The sequence below is a fragment of the Ascaphus truei genome, chromosome 1 (genome assembly GCF_040206685.1).
Source record: "Ascaphus truei isolate aAscTru1 chromosome 1, aAscTru1.hap1, whole genome shotgun sequence".
Lineage (NCBI taxonomy): Eukaryota > Metazoa > Chordata > Amphibia > Anura > Ascaphidae > Ascaphus > Ascaphus truei.
The window spans coordinates 48,395,468-48,420,855 of record NC_134483.1 but is presented as its reverse complement, the minus strand read 5'-3'; the positions used below and the strand labels follow the sequence as shown (position 1 = coordinate 48,420,855).

Genomic DNA, 25,388 nt, shown 5'->3' with positions numbered 1-25,388 from the left:
GATACCGAGAATAGGGATGACAAAGGACTAAGATTATGGCTGACAGTTATTTGCAGGTATTGTTAAAACAATAAAGCTGTGACCATTTTTACTTCCACAAAACTGTGTCGTCTCAGTTTGTTAGGGGGGTGTAAGTAAACCACGCAGTAGGCACACTAGGCCGTTAATACTATCCACCCGGCCTTGCAAGGATGCTGTTAGGGGTTACATTTGACTCACCCACTCTTTTTCTCCTAAAAACAATGCTGTTGCTATATTTTGCTTTCTTCCTTTGCAACATTGCTGCTCCTTGACTCCTGAAACACTAATTCATGCCCTCGCTCTCTCCAGTATTGATCACTGCAATACTTGTTTTCATTAAGCCTCCCTGTCTCTCACCTCTCTCTCTTACAATCTATTCCAAATGTTAATGCTTGAATCATATCCTGCTCTGCTGGTCTCATATCTGCCTGTAATCCTCCTGAAATTTCCCTGAAGGCTTCCTATTAATCCCCCTGTAAGATGCAACATTCTTCTCCTTTCTTTTCGAGGCTGTACAATCCTTTGTACTCCATATATCTCAACTCGTGTCTCTCGTTAAACCCGTTTGCCTCTTTCGCTTGACCCAAGGATGTCTCATACTGTATGTGCACTTTTTACATCTATGGTCCTCACATGTAAAAGCCTTTTCACCCATTTCTCCCTCCCTCCCTATGGCACTCGCTTCCACTCAATATTCGTCAAGCCGTTTTTCTTTCATTTTATTTTATGCCGGGGACAAATAAAAATACGTTTAGTTTACAGTGTTTTATTTTTGAAAGAAAGGAAACATAATTTCTATTTTGTACAACACAGTACAAGCATTCCCTGGTTTAAGGACACTCACTTTAAGTACACTCGCGAGTAAGGACATATCACCCAATAGGCAAACGGCAGCTCGCCCATGCGCCGGTCAGCACGTCCTGAACAGCAATACCGGCTCCCTACCTGTACCGAAGCTGTGCGCAAGCGGGGAGACTATAGAGCCTGTTACAAATGCGTTATTTACATCAGTTATGCACGTATATGATGATTGCAGTACAGTACATGCATCGATAAGTGGGAAAAAGGTAGTGCTTCACTTTAAGTACATTTTCGCTTTACATACATGCTCCGGTCCCATTGCGTACATTAATGTGGGATATGCCTGTAAATCATATGTACCTTGACTTTTCACAAGACGCTTTCATAGTTAGTGACAATAGACTGTTATCGTTCTTCACAATCATATATATATATATATAGAGGATGTAGGTGTCCTGGGAACATAGAATCTTCCATATCTCATCCCTTTCTCATATCAAAGCTTCCCCAATATTTTCATGTTACTGTAGCTCTAATCAGTTACTAAGTCCCATATTTATGCTTTTAAGACATCTCCCATCTTGCATTTAAATGAAGCTGAAATCTACCAGAGCAAAGGAAAGTCAGCTTCATAACATATTTAATAGTTGCCTAAGGCTACACTTATAATACCGGCGACGCGACGGTGACGTCAGGCTACGGTCGCTGGAAAAATCAAATAGAGATGACTTCCAGCGATTGCGACCAAGCTGTCGCCCCGTCGTGTCGCGCTTACTATAAGTGCACGCGACGGCAGCAATGTATTTGTTTTGACGCGACGTTGCGTTGCTGTCGCCGGCACTATAAGCGCAGCCTAAGGCTAGAGGAAGCAAAAGACCTGATGTGCATTGCAGGACGCATGTTTACGGATTAACACAAGAACCTAGTCTAGTGAGGGATTAAACTGGCAACATGCATTACGGATTAACACAAGAAGAAAACAAAGTGTTATCGGAATGTCACTTAAACCAAAATAAGTGCAGTTCTTATAATAAGACAGTACTCAGTGATGCTAGTGGTTCTTTAAATTGAAATTTGTGAGAAATATAAGTGCGATCTATTCTCAAAAATTCTGTGATGTGAAATAAAATAATAAATGATAGTGGTTGGTTGCAGCTCAAACCCTTTATGGATACGAGAGACGCGGGCACAGCTGAGGTGAGGAGCAGTGAAAACGCCAGGGATCCCAGCCAGCTATACTCGTTTATGTTCAAAATGCTTTTACTATCTGACACCATGTGAGTGTATCATTTGTATCCATTTATTGATAACATTTTATATCAATCTGCACTATTGGTCTTTTACCTTATTCACAAAGGTCCCCATACACCATGACATACAGGGGTACAGAACGACACATCATTGCCACTGATTTGGGATATGCACAAAAGAAAGGGGAATGTGTGAGTACACCCCCTGTTGGATTCTAAAGACCGAGTCTCTACACTGCTACAAACATATTGAGTATTATTTGTATTCTTCATATACACCTGCGCTCCCCAAGATCTGGAAAACGGATTAAAGCACGAACCTAGTCTAGTGAGGGATTAAAGTGGCAACATGCATTACTGTTCATATGGTAACCAACTCTTTCATCATGTAACAAGAATTGTCCAAATTTAAACCAACTCGCACAAAAAACAGACAAAATAAAATGATATACATGTAATAAATGATCAAGCTTCAATTTTTTTCCAAAGGTCTTTGTAAAACCAAATGGAGATCCAATGTCAATGATATATATACAAAGAAGTTATCTAAAGTAATTTGACTATATAGCATATCTTGACTATTGTCAAAAGCAGAATCGAATGTGTTTGAGATTTTAAATTAAAACAGATTGAGGTTTAAATTGAAAGCAGAATATAATTAAATGAATGGTCTCACACCACTCAAAAGATAAAACGTGCTTGCCCTGCAATTGAACTTCAGCGCTGTGTGCTTTAATTATTTTTTAAGTATATTATTTCTTCACATTTAACAGCTTCTGAAGCATTTTCTTAAAAAATAAACACTTTGGGGCCTGTTTAGTTCATGGGGTTTCCTTGCCATTAATGTTTATGTAGCAGAAGTGAGGGTTCCTATAACAGGAGCCAAAAGGAGTACGTGCTAAGTATTATAATAACGGACACAACATGTCTTACTAACCAGCATGCTTACATGTGTGTAGTATATTAGCCGTAGGGTATAAAGTAGAACTGCACAGTTGACTGATCGGTTTTTGTTTTGATAAAATACCCCCATCATGGACAGGATCCCAGGCTACGTATAAAAGCGAGGTTTGGGAAAATAATGGATTGGGGTTATGCACATCTGTATTTATTAAAACGTGTCATCTTCACCAGAGCGTAACTTCCCACTGTGTGAGGCCAAAGCTTTCACAGGCTGAGATTTTCTTTTCAACTTTTGTCAATACATTTGTATATTCAATGTAAAGCTCAGAAGTGCATCTTTATTGATTTATTAGATAAGACTGTGCTGAAAATACATACTTATAAAATACATTTTCATATGCGTTACCTTTCTAAATGGCACAGTATTACTTTTTTTAAGCTACAGTAATTCTTTTTGTTATTTAATCAAATAAACAAGTAAGTGAAATGAAAATGTCACATCTATTGTATGTATGTATATCTTTATATACATAGCGCCCCTGTGTATTCAGCACTTTACAAAGACAATACAGTACAGGTAACTATATTACAATAAACGTAACAAAGTCAGAAAGGAACACCTCTGCCCCGCAGAGCTTACAATCTATTGACCTAATGGTAAACAAACAATGTAGCAAAGCAGTGGAGACGAGCAGTGGGTAGATTGAGATGAAAGGGGATGTTACACGCAGAACGGAGGTGGTGGTGATGTCTCTCCATTGGCCATTACTGCAACTCACCTTCGTTATAATGTCTAGCTCTGGAAGCCACGTTTCTTGAAATAACTAAAAAAAAAAGAGGCGTTTCATAGAAAAGACACTATATCTGTGCATGGTTTGCACTGTGTATGCACTGTGCAATAAAGGAGTGATGAGGAATTTGGTGGTAAGTATGTAGCATTTAAAACCAGAGACAGCACATAAAACACAGACAAAACTCAGTTTTAGCACATCCAGTGAAAATCATACACGGTACAGTGCCTAAATATATATGTATAAATATCTATGGATGGTTGTGACAACTCTAATTCAGAGTGCTTTTCCTGGTAATGTACAGGTTAATAAAGGCTTCAATCAGACTTAGAACTTTGCAACTAATATTGACAGATTTACTATAAATCATTCTTCCTGTTATTACACAGGTTATTAAGAATTTATATTAGCGTTAGGGACCCCTGAATTGTGGTCTGCCGTGACGTTGGCTCAGGGGCTTACAACAATTTTGGCCAAAAATGTCAAACTAAAAGACCATTTTACTTAATAGATATTTATACATATATATTTAGGCACTGTACCGTGTATGATTTTCACTGGATGTGCTAAAACTGAGTTTTGTCTGTGTTTTATGTGCTGTCTCTGGTTTTAAATATATATTGCCATGCTCAGTAGCACTCCTCTGTGACACTCATATGCTTATATATATGTTGTGGTTATTTTGGGGGTTCAATAGGAGCTTGTTAGGTGTCCAGTATATTTTACAAGTATGTAGCATACCTAGGGGTAGATCCTCAGAGGCACGTTAAATATTTATCGATCCAATAAATTCCGTTAACGTGACTATGAATTGTAACTGATATCCACAAAGGTGAATAAAGTTATGATGTCCTCACGTTAACCTGAAAATAGCGGATTGATAACTTTTAACGGACGTCTGGACTACTCACATGCAAATCATACCGTATGTTAATGAGACGTATACGTGACAATGCAGATCTTAAATGCAGATCTCAAGAAAGTCCAGGACTTGTAAGGGAGCAGCGGCATGACTTAAGGCAAAGGGGCCTCTCCTCTAAGGAGCCGTGATGTCAGGAGAGGTATATACGGTTAAGGAGGAGGGATCCAAGCTTCCTCTTTCTTCTACGATCTACTGGATCAGCGTTTCTAGTATCCTGGTATTCTGAGAGATGGCGTGCAGAGGAAAGAGGACACATCTGATGGCCCAGCAGAGATGATAGCGGTTGAGGTCGGCAGTGGTGAAGCCTTGATGAGACGGCGGCACGAGGAGGCGAGGCAGCGTGTCCCGAGTGGCTGCTGATTTGTGTTCTTGGTGGGGAGGTGGGGATTTCGGCCTGATAGGTTGCCTGATGGTGTGGAGATACAGCGGCAGAGGTGGTCGGTGGAAGGTAGGAGAAAGGGGACTTTTAAATTTGCTACATTTTGATTTGCTGCGGATTGGGCGTTTTTTGCTGAGCAGATTTTTTTGTGCGGATTGGGTTTCAGAGAGGTGATTCGTTTTTGCTGTATGTGGTGGGGTGGTTCGGTATGTGGATTCCGATATCCGTTGGCAGGGGGTTTTCCCACGAAATTCATGGATCGAGGTCAGGCACCGATCGGATGGGAGGATGGATTTTAGTTAGATTAGTGCAGATTAAGGGGGCAAATTTTTGTTCAAGGACTTTGCGGATTGAAGATAGAGCGGATTTTGTTATAAAATCTGCACGGATTGGGAGCGGATTTTCGGGGTAGAATCCATGCGTTTTGGAAGCGAGGGCGGAGCATCAAAATCCAGGGTGGATTGGATGCGAGGGCAGATTTTTACTGTGAATCTGCGCGAATTAGACGCAGGGGTGGATTTTGGTATCAAATCTGTGCAGATTGAGATGGCTTCCTCGCCTGGACAACATGGTCAGCCATCTTGTGCTTGACCTTGCACTTGCTGTCTGCCCAAGGATTTTTCATCATATCAACAGAGCATGCAGTGTTTCCCAATTTGGTGGAGAATCTTGCCCCAAATATAAGAGGTTGTTCCCTGCTGGGCCAGTTGGGCTGTTTAGCTGATGTGGCTGAGTAAATCAGTTTGTTATGTTTATTTATTTGAAATTGCAAAATGCTCATGAGCGTTATGTTAGGTAATGCACATAAATTACCCATCACTAAAATGTGTGTGTTAATTGGAGCGCACTGTCACGGGAGACCAGGCATTTACACCTTTTTACCAGGATCAAACATTGAGCAAAACATGTAAAGTGAAATATATTGTGATTTATTCGCATGAAAAGGCACACACACTGTGATACGCAAACTACATAGGAAAGACACAACTACTTGGGAGCTGGGGTAATAAAGTAGACTTTGCTAGCTGCTGTGCACTCTAAAACAGAGTTTTCCCTTGACAAGGACTTAGCTCCAAACATCCTGGAACTCAAATCGGTTTACAATCCCAACCGCGACCACTAATGTTCATTTTTGAGAACATGGTCCGTAAAAGCTGGACTTAGAAAATATTCCGGGTAAGTTTTTCTGAAGCCGGTGCTCTGCTATTCGCGCAAGAGCACTTTTTAGTCATTTAAAAAATCCCACCGTTGTTCTGGCGCTGGGAATCTCTCGACTGATTGGCTGAGGGGATTCTTATAGTATTTTGGAGTTCATTGACAAAATACTACAGCCAATCACAGCGTGGGAACGTTCCTTCCAGCCAATCAGAGCAAAGCCGGTTCTGTGAAGCCGGGTAAGCGGGGATTCTGAATCTGTCAAGGGACATGCGCAAGTTTGCCACTTAGTCCCTTGCTATTCAGATGCCACCCGCTGGGTCAGGCTCCTCCAAGTCTGGTGGGGCAAATGGTAGTCCGGACAACTCCCATTCATCCCAGGATGTGGGAACTTGAGCCCTTCCCTCCTACCCAAATGGTCTTCACACCTCAGGCATCCTCTGGTGGCTTTCAACTCCGATGTCCTACATTCTTACTGGCACCAAACTTGGTCGCCCTGGTAGCCTGTCGGAACATTGGTTCTGAACAGTACATACTATATTAAACCCAATGTTAATAAAACTATACTGTTATATGTCCTAAGTCTCTGGATATGGGGAATAGAATAGAAAGCCGCACTTTATATTCTACTAGCCTATATTCCCCACACACTATCTCATAGACTTGGACTGACCCGTGCTGAGCCGCACTCACGCTCGGCAGTGAGCCCCTGTAGTTGCAATGAGAGCGGCTTTAGCGTGGTCTTGCCCATGCTTCCGCAGGCGTGCGGAAGCGTAGCCGACAAGTCAATTTTAGTTTCGCCGCTCACGGAAGTGCAGGGCCGGTCACATGGCGGTTCTCCCAATGAGGGCGAACCAGCTCCGTGATGTCACTGGTCCACCCCCCGACATGCACCCTGACGGCGCGCGAACTAAGGCCAGGGAAAGCACCCACTTTCCCTCAGCCTCAGCGCGCCTCTGCATGGCTAAAGTCACAATGTATTTAGCCTAAGAGTCCCCTCACAACCTCATCTATGGTTAGAGAACCCATGAACCCCTATATAGGTTCTGGGTGACCTGGGCAGTAAGTGGGTATCCCCCTTAACCTAGGGACCCCATAGTTACAGGGACACTTTGCATCTCTTTGCACCATTTACCTTTCTGGGCTGTGCTGAAGCAGGGTACCCTAGCGGTGAGTCGCGCAAGCGTTTTCAAGGGGAGATATTGCCGGGACAATGTGCCTACATGTATCTAGAATCAGACCTGATTCCCGGGTACATTTTTAGGGGAACCAGCAACTTTGGACCCCGATTTGCTTGGCACATTCTGACCACAATTCCTCTGCAAAAAAACCCTTGAAACTCATACCCTAGAAATCCCTGCTGCTGGCATCCCTGGAAAGGCAAATATATACAAATTCTTGATTGTCGCACAATTACACATGATGCAGATACTACGGTTAGGCTCAAGAGCTGACACTCTTGAACCCCAAAACATGGATCAGAGGTAACCAAACGGGCTTAACCTTTAATTGAGAGCTTGGTTACCCCCTCTCCGTCACACGCACTTTTCCTCAATGCGCATGTGCAGCGTATTGTTTAAAGCGTCTGAACGCAATGAAAATCAATGTTAATACAGGTAACATAACGATGTTCGGTTTGTGAACAGGCGTTGATTTTGAATAGCATCAGCATTGAGGATATCCGTTAAATGGAGGAAAACTAACTTCCACTACCTAATTACAGCTGCAGCGGCCGATATTTAAACAAATCACGGTGCCGATTTCGTATGCTCTGCTGTACTCCACGCAGCATGAACGGGGCCAATCGCCCCAGGCACCTGCGCTTATCGCGATTGCTTTATTGAATTTCGTGGATTCTGTTTCTTTGTGTGCAATGAAATGAATGAATTGCAATGTGTACAGTACTGTGCTACTGTGCTACTGTGTCAATTTAAGGTGTTTAAAAAACAGAACTCTAAAATGCCAATTTCTGCACACGCCGCACTCGCATCTTAAGTCGGTAAGGTTGGAAGACATCCCGCATCATGACATCTGTATTCCGATGTAGACAACGCGTGATTTGTTTGAATAACGGCCGCTGCAGCTGTAGGCAACGTCAAGATAATATGCCAGATTTATGGAGTTCTGAGTATCTACCCCAAGTTAGAGGCACTGTGTTAAATTATAGTACAGATTAAGAGAAGGTTGCTTCCAGTACTGACTACACCACATGCTGACCAAGAACACGGAGAATCAGAAGATATTAGTGCTGGAGTTTAATCTGGAAAACAGAAAAGGGTGTTACCATGTTAATATCTAGTAATCCTCTATGTATCTTGCAAAACAGGAAGAAACATAAGTTTCCCAGTGACCTTGAATTTGATTATGGTTAAATCTATTGGTTTGGATTGTAACACGGTAAGATGTGCTGTAGTGCCCACCCTTACATGTAAACTTTGCCAAACAGGAGAAGTGAAGGTATGAGAAAATATTTCTTACTCTGTATGTTGCAACAACTGTGTGATGGGTGGAGCCTTTAAAAAAGGAAAATAATAAGTTGAACCATCTTACTTGGGTGCCTGGGTAGCTTCGTGGTACAATAGGGTGGAGCTCTAGGAAAAAGAAGACAAAATAATTATAGGAAAAATCCGGAAAGAACTGATACAATGTGGCAGATGTATTTTTTGGCAGACACTTTTATTTGTAATTAGAAAAATGCTACTTTTCTCCATCATGTAAGTGTGATTTATTAACTGGTGTAAGTATAAATAGGCAAGGAAGATATCACTGTGATCAGCACATTTTAGAATATTTCAAGAATGCCTATCAGCCTCCAACCAGCTCCCCCACCCATGGCTTTTGATAACAGGATTACAGTCAAAATCAATTCAAAAGCATTATACTCTCTGACTAATTCAAGCATTTAAAATTCAAGTTAAATAATTAATGACACTCTGCTTTATAAACATCTGTTTACTGCAAACAAATACGTATTTAGAAGGTGATTTATTACAATCTCCCGGATGCTAAATCAGGGCAAAACTGGAGCACAAATGGCACCAGATTTATGAAAGCATTTGTTTCTTCTTTGATAATTCCAGCGCAGTTTTTTGCACCAGTTCTGCCCTTATTTTGCAGCTCAGAGACTTTGAGAAATAGAACTCTTAGGGCTGGATACAGCGAACGCCGTTAAAGTGGAGATAATACCACACCCGTTAAAAATAAATAAAAATAAATGACAAGTGTTATTACTGCAGTAATAAGGTACTGCGTGTGATATTCGGCCCAAATGAGGGGTGTTTACCATTCCCCCACCTCCTCCTCGCACCCCAGAAGACCTAACCATCCAACCCGGAGCAATTAACCCAATCACCCCCCCCCCCCCCCACCACCAGCAAGCCGCCCCCCAAGTAATGGGAAATAGTCCAAATTAGGCAAACGTGTCTAATATGACTTTTGCTCATGAAAAGCATACAAATAAACATAAAATAAAGTAGATCTTACAATAGATCATGACATAACAAATAAACTGGGGGCTATGCACTAAGCAGCGCATTTTGTGGAAGCTTGGAAAAAAATTCTCGCCCATTAAAAAGTGAAGCCAAAGGCGGGATTCACTAACAAGTTCAGGGCATTTTGGTCCAGCCGAGCAAAAATATGCCAGATCAGCCAAGATTCCCCCCCCCTTGCTATCGCGCTTAAACTTGTAAAGCACGATAGCTGATAGGGAAAAAAAGCAGCCTGTAAGAGCTGCACCCGAGATTCAAAGCGGGTGTACTTTTTTTTTCACACAACTGGGCGACAATGTGGCACAAGCGAAGGGCGGAGCACCGCAGGAGATAAGGAGGGAACACATCACAAGGGACGTGATCCCCGATTCCTTACAGTACCACCTTGAGGAGCGGTCTCGGGACAACTCCAATATAGCTTGTGGGGGTACCTGGCATGGAAGCACATCAACAAACTGGGAGCATGGACCTGGTGATGGGGTATCCAGGACCTCTCTTAAGGTCTAAACCCTTTCCAGTGGACCAAGTACTGGACTGATCCCTTTGATCTTCTAGAGCCGATAATGGACTGTATCTCGTATTCCTCTTGGCCTTGTATGATCACCAGCTTAGGAGTAGAAGACGTGTTAAGAAATTGAGACAGGCTTAAGGAGAGAAACATGAAAGACTGAAGGTATTTTCATAGAAGGAGGCAGTTGTAACCGGTACGCGACCGGATTGATTTGCTTCAAAATGTAAAATGGGCCCAGGGGGTCAATTTGAGAGTTGGTATTTTCAGCCTGATATTTTTGGAAGAGAGCCACACCCTGTCTCCTGGTTTGAAGTTGGGCACGTTGCGCCGATGACGGCCCACTTCAACTTTTTGTCTGCAAGTTGCCTCCACAAGTGTCCTCTGAATCTTCTTCCAAGATTCCTGTAAAGAATTGATTCTGTTGTACGCTGCTGGGACCCCGGAGGGAGAAGTCGAAATAGGAAGCCGTGCCGGGTAAAATCCATAATTGATAAAGAATTGTGATTCTTGTGTAAATTCGTTCCTCAAAGAATTGTGGGCAAACTCAGCCCATGGGAGAAGGTCCACCCAATCAACTTGGGCATCGGAAATGAAGCACCGTAAATATTGTTCCAAAGTTTGGTTAGTTCTTTCAGTCTGTCCATTGGTCTGTGGATGATACCCTGAAGAAAAATGAAGAACAATGTCCATTCTTTGGGCGAATGCACGCCAAAATGTAGAGACGAATTGAGGACTACGGTTGGATACTATGGTCTGCGGTACCCCGTGAACACGAAAAATCTCTTTGACAAAGATATCCGCTAAGGTAGCGGAATTGGGTAGGCCTTTGAGAGGGATGAAGTGAGATTGTTTTGAAAATCTGTCGATGACGACCTAAATAGTATTCATTCCTTTAGAAATAGGAAACTCGACAATAAAATCAATAGAGAGATGACTCCAGGGACGTTCAGGTACTGGCAGTGGGCGTAGGAGACCCGGTGGTTTGTTGTGTGCAGCTTTACCCTGAGTGCAGATAGAACAGGACTTGGCAAACTCCTCAATGTCCTTTAGCATGGTAGGCCACCAGAAGGTTCGTCTGAGGAGGTCAGAAGTTCTTCTCGTACCAGGATGACCGGCAGACTTAGATAAATGACTAGAATCTAATCTAGAATCTTTTTATGAAATTGAGGAGCAGCATATAGACAACCATCGGCACCTCAAGACCATCAGGAATGTTTGAGTAGCCAAAATGTCATCCAGGACGTCAAAAGAATTGGCAGAAATAATGTATTTGGAAGGAAGGATAGTCTCCAATATATCTTCAGACTTGGGTAAAGGGTTAAGTGCACGCTGGCCGTCACAAGTCTCCTTTTGCAATCCCTCTTCAATAACATAAAAAACACAAAATACTGGCGCATAAAAATGAACTATAAACCTTAAGGTGATACAGTAGCTGACCAGAGGGTGATATAGTCCGTCATGTCCAAACAATCTCCAATAGGAACTTGATTGTAGTCTCATAGCATATGCAAATAAATAAAGAAAAAGATCATAGTGCAACACTGACAAAAATTGAACTATAAAACCACTGGACAAATACTACATAAAAGAACATGAAACACAGGTTACCCCTGACGAAGTGACTACCGTCACGAAACGAGTAGGGTGGTTTGCATTCTATAGAGGACACTATAGAGAGCCAGCAGTGAGGACGTTTTGGACTTTGTCTTATTTTCCTCTGTATTTGGCGTCTGATGAGCCTGAGAGGCTTGTGGCCGGCTTCCTGCATTCGCGGTGCAGTTCCAGGACTCCCGGTGAGAGCGCATGCATACCTACATCATCAGACTGCGACGAGACCAGCGGGTCTGGAATCGAGGCAGTATTGAGTGTGGCGGCAGCTCTGCAGCCGGAAAAGAATCTTGTGGAGTACTCTCCCTAGGAACTTTGCATCAAAGGAGTGATTGTCAACGCTTTATATTTCCTTCATTGTCGTGAGTAGGATTCCAATTTTTCTCCATCTGGATTGGATCCCTCAGTTTCTGTTCCTTATTTTTAGGCAATTGTTTTGTCTGTCATTGTGTTTATTAAATAGCACTGTTCAATTTTATTTAGCTATTCTGTGTTTCATTTTGTTTTATGTAGTTTTTGTCTAGTGGTTTTATAGTTCAATTTTTGTTAATGTTGCACTATGATCTTTTTCTTTATTTATTTATTTGCATATGCTATGAGACTACAATCAAGTTCCTATTGGAGATTGTTTGGACATTAAGGACTATATCACCCTCTGGTCAGCTATCACCTTAAGGTTTATAGTTCATTTTTAGGCACCAGTACTTTGTGTTTTTTATGTAATTGGTGTTTAAAGTCTATACTAGGCAGCCTAGCCCTTATATATTTAAGGTTGTTTTTTGGTAATCACATTAGTATTATCAGTACTTTATTTTTTAAGCATTAGCGCTTTATCACATAATTTTTTTTTTAATCCCTCTTCAATGCTGCTCCCCGACTCCCGTGATCAGCGGAGCTTGAGAAGACTCACATACATAAAAACAAAAGGAATGGGGGCGCAGAAAAGAGGAAAATAATCACTAAAAGTGCAAAATAAATCATTTTATATTAGCATAAAATAACAAGTACAAAACTTACAATAAAAAGGGATCATGTCGATCCAAGTACACTGAACAGGCAATTCATTCAAACGGAAAGTCCGTAGTTCAGGCAGAATCCCCCTCCCCGGATCACAGTTGGCATATGCTGAGGGGAAGTCCTAAATCGGCATCCACGTGTGATTAATTCCTGCACTCGTGTAGACACTGTTGGGCGTGTTGCATCATCACGTAATTGCCCAGCATGCAATGGCTCTACTACGCATTTCATGTCATGTGGGACACTTCGTCAGGGAGGGCCACAATGATCATTGACGCTAACTAAATGCAGCCAGCTAACCAATGTGAAGCACACTCGTCAGTACACTCGTCTGGGAGTTGGTATCATCATCCTTCCAATTAGTTTACAGAACACAGCAAGAAACAAAATACAACATAATAACATATTAACATCTACATGATCCCTTTTTATTGTAAGTTTTGTACTTGTTATAACTTCAGACTTGTCTTTGACCACGAACTTGTGGGACAGTGCATAAGCTTTTAGTTTTTTTGACGGGAATATAAGAAATAAGATAATTGAATCTAGAGAAGAAGAGAGACCAACGGGCCTGACGAGCACCAATACGACAGGAGTTTTCTATGTATAACAAGTTTTTATGATCTGTGAGAATTGAAATGGGAATTTCAGTACCTTCCAAGAGGTGTCTTCATTCTTGTAATGTGAGTTTGATAGCGAGGAGCTCCCTGTTGTCAATGTCATAATTCCAGCGAGGGAAACCTCTTAGAAAAGAAACCGTAAGGGTGAAGCTTGGCCTGAGGGGATTGCCTTTGAGAAAGAATGGCGCCTGTGCCAATGTCAGATGCGTCTGCCTCTAGAGTAAAATGTAGTTTGGGATCCAGGTGACACAGGGTATGTGCAGAGCCAAAAGCTTCTTTGAGAGATTTGAAGGCTAGGAGTGCGGCAGGTGGCCAGGAAAAGGTGTTTGCTCCTTTCTTTGTCAAGGCCATGATAGGAGCTACAGTTTAAGAATATTTTTTGATGAATTTGCGATAATAATTAGCAAATCCTAAGAATTGTTTAATTGCTTTCAAGGAAGTTGGCTGTGACCATTTTAGTACTGCCTTGAGTTTGGCAGGGTTCATGGAGAATCCAGTGTCCGAAATAATATAGCCCAGGAAAGAGATGGATTTCTGGTGAAATACTGTAGGCACTTCTCTAGTTTGGCGTATAGGAAATTCGCCCGAAGGTGAGACAAGACCAGCTTAGTGTGATGGATGTGTTCGGAGAGGGATTTAGAAAAGATAGATTATGACAAAGAGATTGAGAAGGTCACGAAAAATCTAATTTACGAATTCTTGAAATACTGCCCTAGCATTACAAAGGCCAAAAGGCATGACTAAATATAAAATGTCCATCACGAGTGTTGAAGGCTGTCTTCCATTCATCTCCTTGGCGTATACGGACAAGATTATATGCTCCTCGGAGGTGTAATTTGGAAAAGATAGTAGACCCTTGTAAGATTTGTATCAAAAAAGGATCAATTACTCTGGTGGAATGTCATGACACTGGCACTAGGCCACTTTGGTCCTAGGAAGGATCCCTTGAATGTTTGGTGCTCTGATCCCTGTATAGTAAAATTACCTTTTATATGTTACTGTAAAACACTGCGTTCGTTTTTGTCATTAAATACAAATGAAATGAAATGAAAAATCAATAATAGCAACAGTGATTGTTTGGTAAAAGAACTTCTATTTCTCCATCGAAGTAATAAAACAACAAGTCTACCATGAATACCAGTAGAATGATCTTCTACCAGCTAAGGACCTGCAGATAGTTAATGACAAGACACCTATATCAATGGATTCAAGAGGGTGCTTTGTCAATGCATAAAGCTTTTTAGTAGGATAAAGGTTTTTTTTTTCTTTCTTGCTTTATTCCTGGTGTTTTCTTGTTGCGAATGCCACCAAGAGATGCATATCAGGAAGACTGTTTGGATCATGACTATTTTAGGCAAAAGATTGTTTTTGCTTTCTTTGTGACGATACTGAAGTGGTTACAACAATTGAAAAATGCCCATTATTTATTTGGAAATGTGTTTGTGAAGTATTTATTTAATGTTATCCAGGTGCAGCATTATGGTCCCCTAAATCCGCTGCAGCACCGTGTTACCTTCACCTGTGCTCGCGGCGTCCCAGTAAGGAGACTTAATGGCCCATCGGGATTAACACAGCGGGGGTCCCTGCATCTGAATGGGACTCTCGCTGTGTGAATCCTACCGGGCTGCACCTGTCTGTAAGAGACGCGCACTAAGAGTGAGACAGAATCAGTCACTCTCCCTGCGCACCTCTAACAGGCGATCGCACAGCTTGTATTTTATTTTGATAACACAGTATTAATGCAGGGGGTCTCCGCAGCTGAACCACATTCAATTCAGGTCCGGGGACCCCCTGCTTCATGAGTTACAGGACCCGCTATGGGGGTGTTGGTATATCCGCCATGCTTAAATTCTCCTGCATCACTGCCCACGTGAACGGAATATTTACAAAATGCGGGGAGATACCGGCACTCCATAACGGGGCCTGTAACTCGGAAGCAGGGGGCCCCTGAGGATGAAATGAATGCAGTTCAGCTCCGGTGACCCCCTGCTACAATACTGTGTTATCAAAATAAAAAGAAAGCAGCTTCATTACCTTAGCGGCTAACCGCTAAGTCAATGAAGGGGTTAAGGCAGATTACCTAGTTTATTGGGGGTAGAAGGGGGTAGTTGCCCCGGAGTGGTTTAATTTGGTCTAGTAAATAGTATTAAACATTAAAGCTGCTTAAGCTTTAATGTATTACTCCCCCTGGTGGCCCACTAACACATCTATGTTTTAAGTAAAACCTTTTTGTTGTTGTTGTTGGCTTCTTCTCCATACCAGTGCCATTCTGCCTGTTTTTTCATACAGCAAAACATAGATCTAGATTTTCTGCATTAGTTTCTTCCTCAATGTGTATATTCTGAGCTAGAATGCACCTACTTAAATAATGTGTTCGTTTATTTCCTCTCGTTTTTTTCCCAGTGATCTATCATTCCCTCACACTATTAGTACTAGATCAGGAGTGGACAACTCCAGTCCTCAAGGGCCACCAACATGTCAGGCTTTAAGAATATCCCTGCTTTAGCACTAAAGAGTGAGCCACTGATTGAGCCACCTGTGCAGAAGCAGGGATATCCTTAAAGCCTGACCTGTTGGTGGCTCTTGAGGACTGAAGTTGGCCACTCCTGTACTATTTATTTATTTATAAAATATTTTACCATCAAGTAATACATTGAGAGTTACCTCTCGTTTTCAAGTATGTCCTGGGCACAGAGTTAAGACAAATAATACATGGTTACAAATACAGTTACATAAATGAACAGGATATACATTATATACAAGACATTGCAGCACAGTTAAAGAAAATATATATTATGGGCGTATGAAGAGTTACAGACCAGGTTAAAATGTGAGACAGCTTTAGATTTGAAAGAACTTAAACTGGTGGTGGATGTGAGAGTCTCTGGTAGGTTGTTCCAGTTTTGGGGTGTACGGTAAGAGGAGGAACGGCCGGATACTTTGTTGAGCCTTGGGACCATGGACAGTCTTTTGGAGTCTGATCTCAGGTGATAAGTGCTGCATGTGGTAGGGGTGAGGAGCTTGTTCAGATAGCTGGGTAGCTTGCCCATAAAGAATTTAAAGGCAAGACAGGAATGGTGAACTTTACTAGAACTTAGGACAGTGGTTTCCAACCTTTTTTTCGTTAGGGAACCCTAATTGAAATTCGGAGGAACCCCCAGCCATCTCTAATAGCAACTCTGTGATCAGATGCATTGTAAATTCTTCTGTATGTAGCCTGGAGCTCCCGTGGCTCCTGGAGACCCCCCTCCCCTTGGGCAGCTTGGTCGCGGGTGTCGAGAGACCCGACGGCTGCTTCCAAGGGTGGGGGCTGGAGCAGGGAGCAGCGCGGCTTCTCCTGCCTGCGGCCGGTTGCCGGGGACGCGATCGGGCGGTTGCTAAGGCCGCGATCGCGTCTCTAAGGTCCCGGCGGCCGGACAAGCAGGGCGCCGCCATTGAGGACACTGTTGCGCATGCGCAGGGACGCGTAGGCGCAGGGACAGCCCCCGAGACAGGGATAGCTCGCGCGAGAGCAGGGAAAGCTGAGGGAAGGTCGAGGCAGCCCGGGAAAGCTTGCGCAAGCGCAGTGAAGGTAGGGAAAAGCCCGCGAACCCCTAGCCTACCAGGGAAGGCTCTGAGCTGGGACTACATATCCCAAGAGCCTTTGCGAGCCCCATGTGACCCCAGGGAGCCAATAGGGCTTAGGAGACCCCTGGGAAAAGAGATACATTTGGCGGGCTTGGAGCACGTTAGATCAGTCAGAGACCGGAGCAGCCCAGGGAAGGAGGTAGGGTACAGGAGTCGGGGACTCCCTGTACTAGGCCAGCACCCCTTGGTCCGAGATAGCTCAGCTCCCCAGTAAGGTGAGTGTTGCCAGGGGCAGCCCTCAGGATAGGGACCCTGCCACTTACATTAGTGGGAGCTGGGGAAAGGAAGGTTACAGAGAGTTGGAGTCAGGGAGCTGTAGGGAAGTAGGGTGCGGGGAGCGAGTGCAGCTTCTGCCCCATATAGGTACCTACACCCCAGGTAGGCCCCAACGCCCCACTAGTTTAGTGGGTAAGTGCTTAGGGAGGCCCGAGATAGGGACGCTGCCCTTTAGCATAGAGTGCTGCCTTGTCAGAGTCACGGCTGTTAGTGCTGTGAGGTCTGACAGGCAGGCACCTTGTTTTGCAGCACGTTGGCTGCAGCCTCCAGTGAGCTACAGCTTGCTGCTGTAGGCGCTGGGACTAGTTAGCAAGTAGTGAGGCTGAAGGGACTTGGGTAGTTAGGGGAGTGGGACAGGTCATTACCCCTGCAGGCCCATAGGAGTTCCCCCAAGCCACTACAGGTTGCTGTACTACAGGGACAGGCCCTAGGTTAGGGTTCCTGTCACGTTAGTACTACTTAGATAGATAGGGACACAGCGGCTGCTGCTGTTCCTGTGGAAGCGGTTGGACCCACGTTGAGGTCCACAGAGACGATTCCAGAGTGGGACCGCCCTAGCGGTGCGCACGTGCCGGAGTTCGCTTGGATAATCAGACGGATTCATCACACGTCTGACCCTTTGTGAAGATTGCTGACCCGAGCACCGGAGTGCTCGGCAGGTATCTAATACATAAGTGCACCACCGGGCCCTTAGCTTAACTGTGACTGCGCAGTCACCCATTGACTCTCTGCAAGAGTGCGGGACATTGGGTGGGGATTCTCGGGACACTGGGTGGGATCACCTGGTGTTGGGGAAGCGTCCTGCGTGACGCAGTAGGTGTCTCCTCGAGAGAGGGACACAGGTTATATTGTGGTACTGCCGTGATATGTTGTTTGCATGTTAGTAAAGTCCTTAGTTATTATATACCCGTGTATGTGATTATTGTATTGTCCTGCGAGGAACCACTCCCCCTCTGGTGGGAGCCATCGCAGGTGGAGGCGCTGAATTGAGTAAGTGGTTACCCCTAGTATAATTGCCCCAGGTTCCCCGTGGCGGAAGCTCAGCCCTCCTGCGAGCCAACAGGTAATGCACCACACCTATGGTAACACCGTATGTTCCTTGCACCCACATCAGATCTGCGATTGGGGGGGGGAATACCCGTTACATTTGGAGGCGCTGCTGAGAGAGACCTGGGGTGCCCGGTATATTTTTTTTCTAAATTGTGCTATTTTTGTTCGCCATGAAGAAGTCACGTGCTGATTTCCCGCCCGCGCGGGAAAATGTTGCAGACTGTCCGAGCTTGGCGGGAAACCCTAAGCCCCGCCCCCGCCAACTGAATAACTCCGTGCAGAGCCAGAGTCATTCCATGAAAGAGTGTGCTGCCCCTCCTTCAGATTCCACCAGGGGGAGCAAGCACTGTGAGCCTTCACCCGTAACTGCTGTCTCCATCCAAGAAAGTACTGGTGGCAAAGAAAATTGCTCGCCGTCATATGGACTGTGGCCGACGAAGGCCGGGGCCGTATCCTTTTTGTTGTGTCCGTGTATGATAGAATCGTTGAGTCCGTTGGGTAGTATGAACTTTGCGATTTTGGCGTGCCTGATAAGAGGGCGGCTGGAAGACGCAAATGAGGATGGGTGCCGGGAATGTTTCTGTAACAACGGTGACTGCTCCTTTTGTAAATTGGCCTGGGGACGCATGTGTGGCTGCTGCAGGATACCGACTCTGCAACCCGTGCCATTGGCGGTTACAGGACAGCCCGAGGAAGAGGGCACTGTGGCCGACGTAAATGAAATAGACTCTGGGTTTTCTGATGATGGTGATGAAACAGACTGTAAGGGAGTACACCCCAATGTGTATGTGTCCTGGCACGTGCCAGGAGTGAAAGCCCTTACATTAATGTGCACATGCCTGCAAAAAGCTTATCTCCAAGGAGCCGACCTATTTCAGCTACCGCTGGATTTCAAGACCGGCACCGTGGATGGAGAACTGAGCATACAGTATTTTAGCCCTACATGTGACTGTTCTAGAGCGGCATTGGCGTGGGAGCCTCAATGTGAAGATTGCGGTGCCTGGTTCTTAAAACCTATTGTGCCCCAGCCTGAAGAGCCGGTCAGTATAACTAACCCATCTACCCTTCTCATAGACATTTCGGAGGGCCAGTGCGCCCAAGTGAACATTCTAGACCTGGTTCCTGAGCCGGAACCACAGAACCCGGATCAGCCAGTCCTGGAGCCAAGCGAATCATTGGCGGAGGATCCTATCGTGATATCCGCAGGTAAAGAGGTTGAAGTCCCATCGGTGGCGATGCGCCTACCGGCGAACCACCCCAGCAGTGATACAGAGGAGACAGGGGAATCACAGGGTAAGGTGTCTGTACCCCCACCTTCTTTTAGTGAGTCCAGAAACCAATCACTTGTGGTGATGCGCCTGCCGGCGGACCACTACAGTGAAATCAACAAACACACTATCTCGGCGGATACAGAGCCTGCTGTGGGCCCGTGTGCCCTACAACGGTCAGTCCGGCCTACAGAGGTACCGTCGGTCCCAGGCTTGGGATCAGTACCGGTTAGCGACGACAAGGGTGAGTTGACTGCCCCAGGGGTGTTGGGGGTGAGCCTCCAGGTGACCGCGGAGCACGATGGCTCCTTAAGTCTGGTTACCTGGGCGAAGGGTTCCCCTCTGCATCGCGTCCTGGCGGAGGTGTCTCCCTTAGAAGGTAGCTGTCCAGTGGTGCGAGTGGACCAGTACCTGCCTGATCGTGTTCCAGATGGAGAGGAACCTATCGCAAGCCAGCGGAGTGGGGAGGAACCTCCTTATTCCCCACCGGCTCCTGACCTGAGTGTGAGCCCGTGCGCTCCAATCCAAGTGGTCCCAGGACTGGGATCCAACGCTCCCGAGTTTCCAGCCAGTAAGTGGACTGCCCCAGAAGTGCCGGGGACAGGTCCTGAGATAGCCGAGGTGGGAACTGACAGCGTCCCCGAGGACCTGTTGGCCACCGGGAATCACCGCAATGGTAAGGTATCTACCCTTTACCCCTTGCCAGGTGAAATAGAGACTTTGCCGAAAGAGGCAGGGCCCAATTCTCGCTTCCCAGTGGAAGCCTCGCCAGTATGTAGGGACAAGGACTGTGTAGAGAAGGATTTAGTGACAATTTTCTCCTTGGAGCCCAAAAAGGAACGCTCCATTCACCATGTAGTGGACCGCGGGAAAGGTCCTGGCCTCCTGGTCTACCGCATCCATGCCGTGGATGGCCGGGTAAAGGCCTGGTTAAAGGACACTGTGCTTTTCCTTCTACCAGGGGGAGGAAGTAGCGAAGAACCGGTGACTGTCACTCCAGAGTGTGCTCTTCAAGAAATTTTTCTGGGGGAGGCTCACGGACGCAAAAGTGAGGTACCCCCACCTGATCAGTTAGGGGCACCCCACAAATGGTCTCAGCAAACAGCTGACGCTCAGCTGGCCTCGGGTATGGTATGTGAACTGTATTGTAACCTGATGTCTAAAGTCACCAGTGATAGGTTGTACATATGCCCTGCATTTTCATTGTATAACTGTGTACCAGGTTATGTCTGCCATCCAAGCGAGGTCGTTGGAGTTTCACCAGGAGGAGAGTGTAGCCTGGAGCTCCCGTGGCTCCTGGAGACCCCCCTCCCCTTGGGCAGCTCGGTCGCGGGTGTCGAGAGACCCGACGGCTGCTTCCAAGGGTGGGGGCTGGAGCAGGGAGCAGCGCGGCTTCTCCTGCCTGCGGCCGGTTGCCGGGGACGCGATCGGGCGGTTGCTAAGGCCGCGATCGCGTGTCTAAGGTCCCGGCGGCCGGACAAGCAGGGCGCCGCCATTGAGGACACTGTTGCGCATGCGCAGGGACGCGTAGGCGCAGGGACAGCCCCCGAGACAGGGATAGCTCGCGCGAGAGATGGGAAAGCTGAGGGAAGGTCGAGGCAGCCCGGGAAAGCTTGCGCAAGCGCAGTGAAGGTAGGGAAAAGCCCGCGAACCCCTAGCCTATCAGGGAAGGCTCTGAGCTGGGACTACATATCCCAAGAGCCTTTGCGAGCCCCATGTGACCCCAGGGAGCCAATAGGGCTTAGGAGACCCCTGGGAAAAGAGATACATTTGGCGGGCTTGGAGCACGTTAGATCAGTCAGAGACCGGAGCAGCCCAGGGAAGGAGGTAGGGTACAGGAGTCGGGGACTCCCTGTACTAGGCCAGCACCCCTTGGTCCGAGATAGCTCAGCTCCCCAGTAAGGTGAGTGTTGCCAGGGGCAGCCCTCAGGATAGGGACCCTGCCACTTACATTAGTGGGAGCTGGGGAAAGGAAGGTTACAGAGAGTTGGAGTCAGGGAGCTGTAGGGAAGTAGGGTGCGGGGAGCGAGTGCAGCTTCTGCCCCATATAGGTACCTACACCCCAGGTAGGCCCCAACGCCCCACTAGTTTAGTGGGTAAGTGCTTAGGGAGGCCCGAGATAGGGACGCTGCCCTTTAGCATAGAGTGCTGCCTTGTCAGAGTCACGGCTGTTAGTGCTGTGAGGTCTGACAGGCAGGCACCTTGTTTTGCAGCACGTTGGCTGCAGCCTCCAGTGAGCTACAGCTTGCTGCTGTAGGCGCTGGGACTAGTTAGCAAGTAGTGAGGCTGAAGGGACTTGGGTAGTTAGGGGAGTGGGACAGGTCATTACCCCTGCAGGCCCATAGGAGTTCCCCCAAGCCACTACAGGTTGCTGTACTACAGGGACAGGCCCTAGGTTAGGGTTCCTGTCACGTTAGTACTACTTAGATAGATAGGGACACAGCGGCTGCTGCTGTTCCTGTGGAAGCGGTTGGACCCACGTTGAGGTCCACAGAGACGATTCCAGAGTGGGACCGCCCTAGCGGTGCGCACGTGCCGGAGTTCGCTTGGATAATCAGACGGATTCATCACACGTCTGACCCTTTGTGAAGATTGCTGACCCGAGCACCGGAGTGCTCGGCAGGTATCTAATACATAAGTGCACCACCGGGCCCTTAGCTTAACTGTGACTGCGCAGTCACCCATTGACTCTCTGCAAGAGTGCGGGACATTGGGTGGGGATTCTCGGGACACTGGGTGGGATCACCTGGTGTTGGGGAAGCGTCCTGCGTGACGCAGTAGGTGTCTCCTCGAGAGAGGGACACAGGTTATATTGTGGTACTGCCGTGATATGTTGTTTGCATGTTAGTAAAGTCCTTAGTTATTATATACCCGTGTATGTGATTATTGTATTGTCCTGCGAGGAACCACTCCCCCTCTGGTGGGAGCCATCGCAGGTGGAGGCGCTGAATTGAGTAAGTGGTTACCCCTAGTATAATTGCCCCAGGTTCCCCGTGGCGGAAGCTCAGCCCTCCTGCGAGCCAACAGGTAATGCACCACACCTATGGTAACACCGTATGTTCCTTGCACCCACATCAGATCTGCGATTGGGGGGGGAATACCCGTTACATGTATTTGATACAATTTTCAAATGACCAGAAAATTGCAGGGAACCCTTTAGGGATACCCGGGGAACCCAAAAGTTCCTAGGAACCCTGGTTAAAAAACACTGACCTAGATTCTATAAACTCGGATAAAATTGAGTTCGTATCTGTAAAAAAAATAAATTTTAAAGCATGTTTTTAACTAACAAATATCGCTTCATTCACAATTCAATCTGCATAAAATTTGTGCAATACAAAAAAACATGATGTTAATTATGCTAAATTTGTTTATTAATTAATTAAGTTAAAAATGTAATGACAATTTCGCTTGTGGTTTTTTTTACTGTAATATGATTTCTTAGCAAAACCTTCTGCCAACAAATAATTTAACAGGAAAAAAAAACACATCATCAACGTACATCCAAAACCCCTTACACCCAACATTTCATCATTATTAACCCCTTCTTACTACTTATGTCATGCTGCATAAAACCCGGAAATCTTAAACTCTATCTAATATTTCATTTAAATTGAGGTTTTATCAGTGTATAATAACCTTGCCCACCATGTCAAGGTCGGCATGTAACGACTTCTAACGTAATCATTTTTTTTTTTTTTTTTCAACTTAAATTTTTTATTTTGTTCAGTACATAATATACATACAGTAGATAATCTCTCGGCAGCGTACCGTATCAGTTTACTGCATGTGACAATCCTCATTGTAAATTGGTGGACGTCTTTGGACATACTGGGAAGACCGACAGACATACTGGGGGGGGGAACTCCGGCTAGGAGTCGGGGGGGGGGGGGGGGGGAGACAGACCAGGGGAATGGAAAGAGAAAAGAGAGAAAGGAGGGGGGGGGAGGGAGTATGGGAGTTGGGGGGTCACCTTCCGTGGTTTCGCTTCTGCCTCCCCCATGCTGGTCCTCTGCGTCTGAGGACTTTATGTGTACCCCATAGGACATCTGGTTCTTAACTGATTTGTCTCTCTCATTGTCTTGTGGGTCTCATCCGGGTCATGCGGAGTTTTGGGGTGGGGGGGTGGGAGGGGGGGGTTGCCCCTATCTAAGTGTGTTGTAGGTTCCGTTGTTAAGCACTCCCTCATGGGAGAACGCATTTGCCCCTATTAAAGCCAAATTGAGGACCTCTCCACTCCCCGAATTTCTTTCTGGGCTAACCATGGTGCCCAGACTTTTTCAAAATTTTCGCCAGTGTCATTGACTAAGCTTGTTAGCATTTCCATCTGGCATACCATCCAAATTCTATGTCTAATGTTTGGAATTGAAGGGATTATGTTTTGTTTCCAGCGTGCTGCAGTCTCCCCCCTCATCGCCATAGCAAAGTGAGCTATCAGTTTGTTTTCCCCTTTGGTGAACCCGATTGCTGGCCTGTTCAGGAGGAACAGCCATGGGTCTAATGGGACGGGTTTACCTGTAATTATGTTCAACCAGTCTTTAATTGAGTCCCAGACTGGGACGATTTTGGGGCAGGACCACATCATGTGCAACAAGTCTGCCTGCTGTCCACATTGTCTCGGACACAATGGGGAGTAACTGGGCAGGAATTTGGCTAATTTTGCGGGAGTATGGTACCAGCGCATCATTACCTTATATGCGTTCTCCCTTAAGGTTGTGCACATAGAGCTTTTGGAGGTCGCCGTCACTATCTTTCTCCAGTCCTCTACCTCCAGTTCCTCGCCTAGGTCTGTTTCCCATTGAGTCATATATCTGGTTTTGTCCTTTACTGTCGAGCTAGAACCGGTCACTTCCTTATACATCTGCGATGTGAGTCTCACCGTGGATGTCCCTGATCGACAGAGCTTTTCGAAATTTGTCATAGGGGACTTTGGCTGAACTTTTTGATAGAACGCCCTGATCTGGAGGTACCTAAAGATTTCGGCATTAGGAATATGGTGGTCGGATTTGACTATTTCGAAAAAATTTATGCCCTGTCTCCCCTCCAAATCTACCAAACGCTTTATGTTATTTTGTTTCCAGATAGAGAAATCTGTGCTGGACTGGCCCGGAGCAAAGAGGGGGTTATTCCAAATTGGTGTCATGCCCGATGCCCTGCTAGTCAGGCCGCACTTAAGCCTCACGCCTGCCCAGATAGACAGCGAGTTGGTCATTGAGGATAACGGCAGTTTGGTGCTATTGCGCACCTTCTTGGGGTACCAGATCAGATGCTCTAGTTCCAATGGGGAGCATGCCTCTCGCTCTAACGCGACCCATCTTTTAGAGTCGGGGTTAGTGTGCCATTGCACAATTTGACATAATTGAGCCGCACGGTAGTATGATAACAAACAAGGTACCGCTAGCCCTCCCGCCCCTGTTTGTGTGCGCATTATCTGTTTGCTCACTCTCGCCTTTTTGCCTCCCCAGATAAACTTATCTATCTCAGTTTGGAGGGAGAGAGTTTCCTTCAAATTTAACGGCACTGGGAGCGTTTGAAAAAGATACAAGAGGCGAGGGAGCAAATTCATTTTTACGCAGTGGATTTTGCCAATCCATGAGATTTTATTTTTAGCCCATTTATGGAGATCCTCTCTCAGGGTCCGCATCAGTCGCGGGAAATTGGCGTGGCCGATGGTATTATATGTCCGTGTGATATTGACCCC

At 45.8% G+C, this 25,388-nt stretch overlaps 1 long non-coding RNA gene across 1 annotated transcript in view; it reads right to left on the bottom strand.

The window, feature by feature from the left end:
- Positions 1-5,980: 5,980 nt before the first annotated feature.
- Positions 5,981-25,388, bottom strand: part of LOC142468989 (uncharacterized) — a 30,529-nt gene continuing 11,121 nt past the window's right edge. The window contains exons 2-3 of the long non-coding RNA XR_012788931.1: positions 8,773-8,813; positions 5,981-8,482 (exon numbers count right to left, since the gene is read on the bottom strand). This is a non-coding gene — a long non-coding RNA (uncharacterized LOC142468989). The remainder of the gene's footprint in view (positions 8,483-8,772; positions 8,814-25,388) is intronic.